The sequence below is a fragment of the Taudactylus pleione genome, unplaced genomic scaffold (assembly GCF_031769625.1).
Source record: "Taudactylus pleione unplaced genomic scaffold, aTauple2 ptg000319l, whole genome shotgun sequence".
NCBI classification, from domain to species: domain Eukaryota; kingdom Metazoa; phylum Chordata; class Amphibia; order Anura; family Myobatrachidae; genus Taudactylus; species Taudactylus pleione.
In genome coordinates, this window is record NW_028284720.1 from 4,534,985 (window position 1) to 4,544,422 (window position 9,438).

Here is a 9,438-nt window from a genome sequence, read left to right on the forward strand (position 1 = left end):
GTTGTCCTCCCACCCTTATGTTGGATCTTAAAAAGGCCATGCACAGATTAACAAACCAAGCACTTCAGCGATAGGGACTGCAACTTTTGTTGCTGAAGTGCTTGGTTTGTTTGGGCCCCCATTAAACAAGTTACCGATGGGCTTAAGGCAGCTAACAGTGTTATTGTTAATGATCAGCTTAAGGCAGCTAACAGTGCGGTTAATCATCACTACACTGGCAAGATGTTGTCATTCTCATCCTCACCCTCATCAGTGTTAACATTATTTCACACAATAATAACTCATTCCTGCTGGAATCCACGATTACAGAAGTCTCTGTACTTTGACATAATTGACAGTAAAGGTCTTTCTCATGGAATTTGTAGTTCATTTTGATAAACATCATTTCCACATTTTGAGGAAGTTGCCTCCTATGCCAATTGCTGCAAAGGTTTCCAGCTGTGCTTTCCGAGTACACAACTTAAGTAAAGCAAAGCCAGTTTGTACAAGGGTCTCCAAATTGCCTTTTTTTCCTCCCAGTAGTCAAAGGGACTATCTTAAATGCTTATTTGTACAATGTTATTAAAATAATCCTCAACCATTCTATGGATGGTCACTGTTAGATTGAGTTCCGGTAGAGGTGTCACTATTTTTGAGCAATTCTTTTAGACTTGACCATATGTCAAAATGTTGTGTTGACTCATCTGCATCTCCAGTGGGTCTCTTGGGAAAGCTCAGTTTTTTACTGGCCGCAGCAGTTGCCGCAGAAACTGAAAGAGGAGATGTCCTTGTGTTATGTGCCACTTGAGCTGACATCTTGCTCGGCAGGAGCACTTTGCATCTTTTAAGATCTGCGTCAGTTGGAAAGAAAGACATGACATATGACTTAAACCTGGGATCAAGCATGGTCAACAAAATGTAGTGATCCAATTTCAAGATGTTGACAACCCTTTTAAGGGCTTGATCTACAACTCAGAAATACTTAGCAGAATCGCTTAATTTAATCTCGTTAAGTTTCTCGAGCTGTTTTTCCAAAAGTCTAATTATGGGAATCATCTAACTCAAGCTGGCAGTGTCTGAACTCACTTCATAGGTGACTACTTTGAATGGTGTCAGCACCTTGCACAACATGGATAGTACATTCCCCCTCTTCTCCCTATGTCATGGCTTGTTGTGTATGTTTGGATGGGTTGTTGCTGTTGCTCTATTCGCTGAAGCATATAAAGGGTGGAATTCCACCTTGTTACTACCTCCTGATTTAGTTGGTGAATGGCAATTTCTATATGCAGTTGCTGAATGGCGAAAATGTCCCAAAATATTTTGGATCACAGACAGCTTCTCCTGCACACATCTGTCATTTAATACAAAAAATCTACCAAGTTGCCTGTGTGCGCAAAACATTACAGTTGTAAAGGTCTCACAATATTTGTTATATTATCAGAAATGTTAAATCCTGATGAGAGTCCTAGTGGGATAAGCCATTTTGCTATGACATCTCTAAGTTTTTCTAACAGGTTCACACCGATATGCCTCATAGTGAAGCCGCTGATACAGAGAGTATCCTGCCTGTGAATGAGCTGGCATTGTTTGTTAGAATGGCTGTTCGTGATGCTGAAGCGATAAACCCACCCAGTGGGCTTTCAGAGTCATTTAATATTAAGTTTAACCAGTACCGCTTGTCCACATACCTGTGGATAGTGGGTACAATGGTATTTTGTAGGCCAATAAATAGATTTTTTTTTAATGTCCTGGTGCAGGTGAGGAATTGCTTTTCTGGTAAAATGGAATCGAGATCAAACTTGCTAGCAGGGACACAGGACCTTTATTTACTATCTAAAACCAGATGCATTAATGGCGGATATTGGACGCAGAACTAATACTGGCAAAGCTGTCATGGCTTCAGTGATCCGCTTTGGTATACTGCTGTAAGCACTGCTTCTGCTTAAATATATTTTTCTAGGCCTGTGTCACTTAGTCCATGCTCTTTTCACTATTGTGCTGTTGGCATGCTTACTGTCACCATTTTACTCTAGCATGTATGCAATCGTAAGTTTGTGCTCAATGTAATACTTCTTTAGGAAGGCTGCTTCATATTCTCCTCCATTGTCAGATGTCAAGACTTTCAGCTTCTGGCCAGTTTGAGTTTCCACTGATCTAATCTGCAATCTTACTTATTACTTCACTCTTTGCTCTGATGAAGAAAACATGAGCAATTATTGTGAAGTCATTGATGAATGTTAATAAATCTCTGTATCCACTTGTTGATTACACTTCTATCGGGTCACACGTCTGTATTGCACTAATGCCAGGAGTGCCTCAGCTTTGGTTGCTGATTTGGGAAGGGACAGTGAGCTTGCTTACATAACACAACTTTTATATGCCGGTCTCTCTGTGTCACTCACCGTTATTCCTTTCACCATTCCATCAAAGAGGTTCTCAACATAATCATACCCCAGGTGACCTAGCCGCCTGTACCACAGCTCCATAGATTATCTTGAATTAGAGGCCATCATTGCACAAAAATCCTTTGTGTCTAGGACATACAGTTGCTGTTTCTATCACAGTCCCTGCTGCCTTCTGAGAAATTGACCTTGAAACCTTTCTTTTCGATTATACTTATGGCATTGAGGGTTGTCCCCATATCTGGTATGAATAATACATCCTGGAAGTCTGCAACTATGGTTTTACGTGAATTATGGAATACACATGTTGCTCCATGCTTAGGACTATGGTTCCCATGGCTCTATCTACTTCATTTGGATTTGGACTGTCACCTGGATTACTTGTAATCTTCCACAGCTTTTAATGCTTGAGCTGTATTTCCATAGCAAACCTCCATGTGGCGTAGTTCTCTGAACCTCTCAGCTTTATGAAGGTCATGCTGGCTACCTCTGTAGTGTGCATTCTGTGTGCTGATCCAAACGCAGGACTTAACTGCATACTTCACACACAATGTACTGTTGTGCCCGGGCTCATAACCTGTTGATATGTCCTATTGGTATAGAACCTAGGAGGGTAACAATAGGCACTAGAGGAATAGTGATATGGAGTTTAGGCTACACAGTGATCCTTAACCAGCCTTGCAGGATTATTGAGGAATCTCGGAAACAGCAGGAACAGTGGTAACATACACAGCAGTGTTGTGACTATGCAGCAGTGGTTAGGTCAGCGGTAATAGTGGTAATCACACAATTGAGGAGCTAAGTGCTGCACTGCAACACTCGACACAGTAAAGATGGAGCATGCACAGTAATACAACCAGCGGCCATCTTGGTAAACATGTATGTCCGGCTTACCTATAAGGAGATAGGAGACAGCGCAGGAGCGCACTCCTCTCCAGCAGTACCTAAATCTCCAACTCCCCCTACCAATACACTAAAGGCCGGTTAGAAATCCGAGGCTGCTGACGCCTGTAGGGAATACAACTTAGGGGTCTAGTTACTAAGCAGTGTTAGGAGACAGAGTGAAAAGTGATAAGGTACCAGCCAATCAGCTCCTAACTGTCATCTCACAGGCTGTGTTTGAAAAATGACAGTTGGGAGCTGATTGGCTGGCACCTTATCACTTTTCACTCTGTCTCTAACACTGCTTAGTAAATAGAGCCCTTAAACAGTGAATTGAAGGGAAGCTCACCTATTACCAAATGCACTGGCCCTAAGGCTGCAGTTTTTTCCTGACAAAAAATAAGGTCAACAGACAATAACGAAATACAGGGCGGGAAGGAAGGGAATTCACTGAAACGTGCCTGGAAACAGTATAAAAAGTGTAAACCCCACCAAACCATTGACCAACAGTAAGAACTAAATAAACCCCCAATAGTCCTGCATTAGAAGCCCAATCTGTCCCTAGCCTAGGGGTTTAAGGTCCATCACTCACACATGGTGCCCTCTATTGTCATAAATGCAGATAGATCCATCATAATGCAGTTACATTTGGTGGTGACAGAAGACACAGGGAGCTGATGGCGCAGAGGTGTACTAGCAGGTGACAACAAAATACTTGTAGGGTCACTTGCCCTATTACATGTACAAAAGTCTCCACCTCCGCCATCAATATGCTAATGGGCCGGTTAGAAAATTGAGGCCACTGACTCCTGTAGGGAAATTGGCCTAAATGGTGCATTGAAGGGGCGTCCATCTGTTAACAAATGCACTAGACCCTAGGCTGCAATTCTTTTCCCCTACACAATGTGCTGACCAGGAGCCGAGCCCGCCACCATTATCCAAACAAAGAAAATGGAGGAATGGTCAAAAAATCACTAATAGGAGAACAAGCTATATTACTAAACTCCAATCATAAGAGTGGTTAATGTATCTGATAAGCATCTAACATAAATGAACAGCTTCTAAAACAATCACATACATATAAAATACAACAACCATGTAGCATTAAAAATATATATAGATGGACTCAATAGGATTAACCCACCATTTGCAGTTTGTGATTAAGCTAAAAGGGTATTTGATACCACAAAATGGGATTTATCTAGGTAAACTGGTCCTTAAGAATATCCACATGTAGTCATTACTAGGGATGAGCGGTTCGGATTCTGTGGAATCCGAACCGCTGTGAACATCGGGAGTCTGAGTCCACCCAGGCCGCTGCTCAGATGTTCCCGCCTGACTCGGGTCCCACGACGAGGCCGAACGTCATCCTCCTGACGTCGGATTCTCGCAAGAGTTTGGCTCTAAATAAGGCGCAAAGACCAGGACATGGCGCCATTTCTCTCCCACGCTCCACACTGTACTATACTCTGCTGATTAAGTGACTGTATAAGGGGGCAATTAAGTGGCTGTGTCCAGAGACTCACAAGTGGCTGTGCTGGTAAAGTGACTGCGAATAGGGGGCACACTGCATGCTGATGTATAGGCTGCACTATACTCTGCTGATTAAGAGGCTGTGTCCAGAGACTCACAAGTGGCTGTGCTGGTAAAGTGACTGTGTATAGGGGACACACTGCACGCTGATGTATGCTGCACTATACTCTGCTGATTAAGTGGCTGTGTCCAGAGACTCACAAGTGGCTGTGCTGGTAATGTGACTGTGTATAGGGGGCACACTGCACGCTGATGTATGCTGCACTATACTCTGCTGATTAAGTGGCTGTGTCCAGAGACTCACAAGTGGCTGTGCTGGTAAAGTGACTGTGTATAGGGGCACACTGCACACTGATGTATGCTGTACTATACTCTGCTGATTAAGTGGCTGTGACCAGAGACTCACAAGTGGCTGTGCTGGTAATGTGACTGTGTATAGGGGGCACACTGCACGCTGATGTATGCTGCACTATACTCTGATGATTAAGTGGCTGTGTCCAGAGACTCACAAGTGGCTGTGCTGGTAATGTGACTGTGTATAGGGGGCACACTGCACGCTGATGTATGCTGTGCTTTACTCTGCTGATTAATGGCTGTGTCCAGAGACTCACAAGTGGCTGTGCTGGTAATGTGACTGTGTATAGGGGGCACACTGCACGCTGATGTATGCTGCACTATACTCTGCTGATTAAGTGGCTGTGTCCAGAGACTCACAAGTGGCTGTGCTGGTAAAGTGACTGTGTATAGGGGGCACACTGCACGCTGATGTATGCTGCGCTTTACTCTGCTGATTAATGGCTGTGTCCAGAGACTCACAAGTGGCTGTGCTGGTAATGTGACTGTGTATAGGGGGCACACTGCAGGCTGATGTATGCTGCGCTATACTCTGCTGATTAAGTGCCTGTGTCCAGAGACTCACAAGTGGCTGTGCTGGTAATGTGACTGTGTATAGGGGGCACACTGCACGCTGATGTATGCTGCACTATACTCTGCTGATTATGTGCTGTGTCCAGAGACTCACAAGTGGCTGTGCTGGTAAAGTGACTGTGTATAGGGGGAACACTGCACGCTGATGTATGCTGCGCTATACTCTGCTGATTAACTGGCTGTGTCCAGAGACTCACAAGTGGCTGTGCTGGTAATGTGACTGTGTATAGGGGGCACACTGCACGCTGATGTATGCTGCACTATACTCTGCTGATTATGTGCTGTGTCCAGAGACTCACAAGTGGCTGTGCTGGTAAAGTGACTGTGTATAGGGGGAACACTGCACGCTGATGTATGCTGCGCTATACTCTGCTGATTAACTGGCTGTGTCCAGAGACTCACAAGTGGCTGTGCTGGTAATGTGACTGTGTATAGGGGGCACACTGCACACTGATGTATGCTGCACTATACTCTGCTGATTATGTGCTGTGTCCAGAGACTCACAAGTGGCTGTGCTGGTAGTGTGACTGTATATAGGGGGCACACTGCACGCTGATGTATGCTGCACTATACTCTGCTGATTAAGTGACTGTGTCCAGAGACTCACAAGTGGCTGTGCTGGTAATGTGACTGTGTATAGGGGGCACACTGCACGCTGATGTATGCTGCGCTATACTCTGCTGATTAATGGCTGTGTCCAGAGACTCACAAGTGGCAATGCTGGTAAAGTGACTGTGTATAGGGGGCACACTGCACGCTGATGTATGCTGCTCTATACTCTGCTGATTAATGGCTGTGTCCAGAGACTCACAAGTGGCTGTGCTGGTAATGTGACTGTGTATAGGGGGCACACTGCACGCTGATGTATGCTGCACTATACTCTGCTGATTAAGTGGCTGTGTCCAGAGACTCACAAGTGGCTGTGCTGGTAAAGTGACTGTGTATAGGGGGCACACTGCACGCTGATGTATGCTGCACTATACTCTGCTGATTAATAGCTGTTTCCAGAGACTCACAAGTGGCTGTGCTGGTAAAGTGACTGTGTATAGGGGGACACACTGCACGCTGATCTATGCTGCACTATACTCTGCTGATTAAGTGCTGTGACCAGAGACTCACAAGTGGCTGTGCTGGTAAAGTGACTGTGTATAGGGGCACACTGCACACTGATGTATGCTGTACTATACTCTGCTGATTAAATGGCTGTGACCAGAGACTCACAAGTGGCTGTGCTGGTAATGTGACTGTGTATAGGGGCACACTGCACACTGATGTATGCTGCACTATACTCTGCTGATTAATGGCTGTGTCCAGAGACTCACAAGTGGCTGTGCTGGTAATGTGACTGTGTATAGGGGGCACACTGCACGCTGATGTATGCTGCGCTATACTCTGCTGATTAAGTGCCTGTGTCCAGAGACTCACAAGTGGCTGTGCTGGTAATGTGACTGTGTATAGGGGGCACACTGCACGCTGATGTATGCTGCACTATACTCTGCTGATTATGTGCTGTGTCCAGAGACTCACAAGTGGCTGTGCTGGTAAAGTGACTGTGTATAGGGGGAACACTGCACGCTGATGTATGCTGCGCTATACTCTGCTGATTAACTGGCTGTGTCCAGAGACTCACAAGTGGCTGTGCTGGTAATGTGACTGTGTATAGGGGGCACACTGCACACTGATGTATGCTGCACTATACTCTGCTGATTATGTGCTGTGTCCAGAGACTCACAAGTGGCTGTGCTGGTAGTGTGACTGTATATAGGGGGCACACTGCACGCTGATGTATGCTGCACTATACTCTGCTGATTAAGTGACTGTGTCCAGAGACTCACAAGTGGTTGTGCTGGTAAAGTGACTGTATATAGGGGACACACTGCACGCTGATGTATGCTGCACTATACTCTGCTGATTAAGTGACTGTGTCCAGAGACTCACAAGTGGCTGTGCTGGTAATGTGACTGTGTATAGGGGGCACACTGCACGCTGATGTATGCTGCGCTATACTCTGCTGATTAATGGCTGTGTCCAGAGACTCACAAGTGGCAATGCTGGTAAAGTGACTGTGTATAGGGGGCACACTGCACGCTGATGTATGCTGCTCTATACTCTGCTGATTAATGGCTGTGTCCAGAGACTCACAAGTGGCTGTGCTGGTAATGTGACTGTGTATAGGGGGCACACTGCACGCTGATGTATGCTGCACTATACTCTGCTGATTAAGTTGCTGTGTCCAGAGACTCACAAGTGGCTGTGCTGGTAAAGTGACTGTGTATAGGGGGCACACTGCACGCTGATGTATGCTGCGCTATACTCTGCTGATTAATGGCTGTGTCCAGAGACTCACGAGTGGCTGTGCTGGTAATGTGACTGTGTATAGGGGCACACTGCACACTGATGTATGCTGCGCTATACTCTGCTGATTAATAGCTGTTTCCAGAGACTCACAAGTGGCTGTGCTGGTAAAGTGACTGTGTATAGGGGGCACACTGCACGCTGATCTATGCTGCACTATACTCTGCTGATTAAGTGCTGTGACCAGAGAATCACAAGTGGCTGTGCTGGTAAAGTGACTGTGTATAGGGGCACACTGCACACTGATGTATGCTGTACTATACTCTGCTGATTAAATGGCTGTGACCAGAGACTCACAAGTGGCTGTGCTGGTAATGTGACTGTGTATAGGGGCACACTGCACACTGATGTATGCTGCACTATACTCTGCTGATTAATGGCTGTGTCCAGAGACTCACAAGTGGCTGTGCTGGTAATGTGACTGTGTATAGGGGCACACTGCACGCTGATGTATGCTGAGCTATACTCTGCTGATTAAGTGGCTGTGTCCAGAGACTCACAAGTGGCTGTGCTGGTAAAGTGCCTGTGTATAGGGGGCACACTGCACGCTGATGTATGCTGCACTTTACTCTGCTGATTAGGTGGCTGTGTCCAGAGACTCACAAGTGGCTGTGCTGGTAAAGTGCCTGTGTATAGGGGGCACACTGCACGCTGATGTATGCTGCACTATACTCTGCTGATTAAGTGGCTGTGTCCAGAGACTCACATGTGCCTGTGCTGGTAAAGTGCCTGTGTATAGGGGGCACACTGCACGCTGATGTATGCTGCACTATACTCTGCTGATTAATGGCTGTTTCCAGAGACTCACAAGTGGCTGTGCTGGTAAAGTGACTGTGTATAGGGGGCACACTGCACGCTGATCTATGCTGCACTATACTCTGCTGATTATGTGCTGTGTCCAGAGACTCACATGTGCCTGTGCTGGTAAAGTGCCTGTGTATAGGGGGCACACTGCACGCTGATGTATGCTGCACTATACTCTGCTGATTAATGGCTGTTTCCAGAGACTCACAAGTGGCTGTGCTGGTAAAGTGACTGTGTATAGGGGGCACACTGCACGCTGATCTATGCTGCACTATACTCTGCTGATTATGTGCTGTGTCCAGAGACTCACAAGTGGCTGTGCTGGTAATGTGACTGTGTATAGGGGGCACACTGCACACTGATGTATGCTGCACTATACTCTGCTGATTAATGGCTGTGTCCAGAGACTCACAAGTGGCTGTGCTGGTAAAGTGACTGTGTATAGGGGGCACACTGCACGCTGATGTATGCTGCGCTATACTCTGCTGATTAATGGCTGTGTCCAGAGACTCACAAGTGGATGTGCTGGTAATGTGACTGTGTATAGGGTGCACAC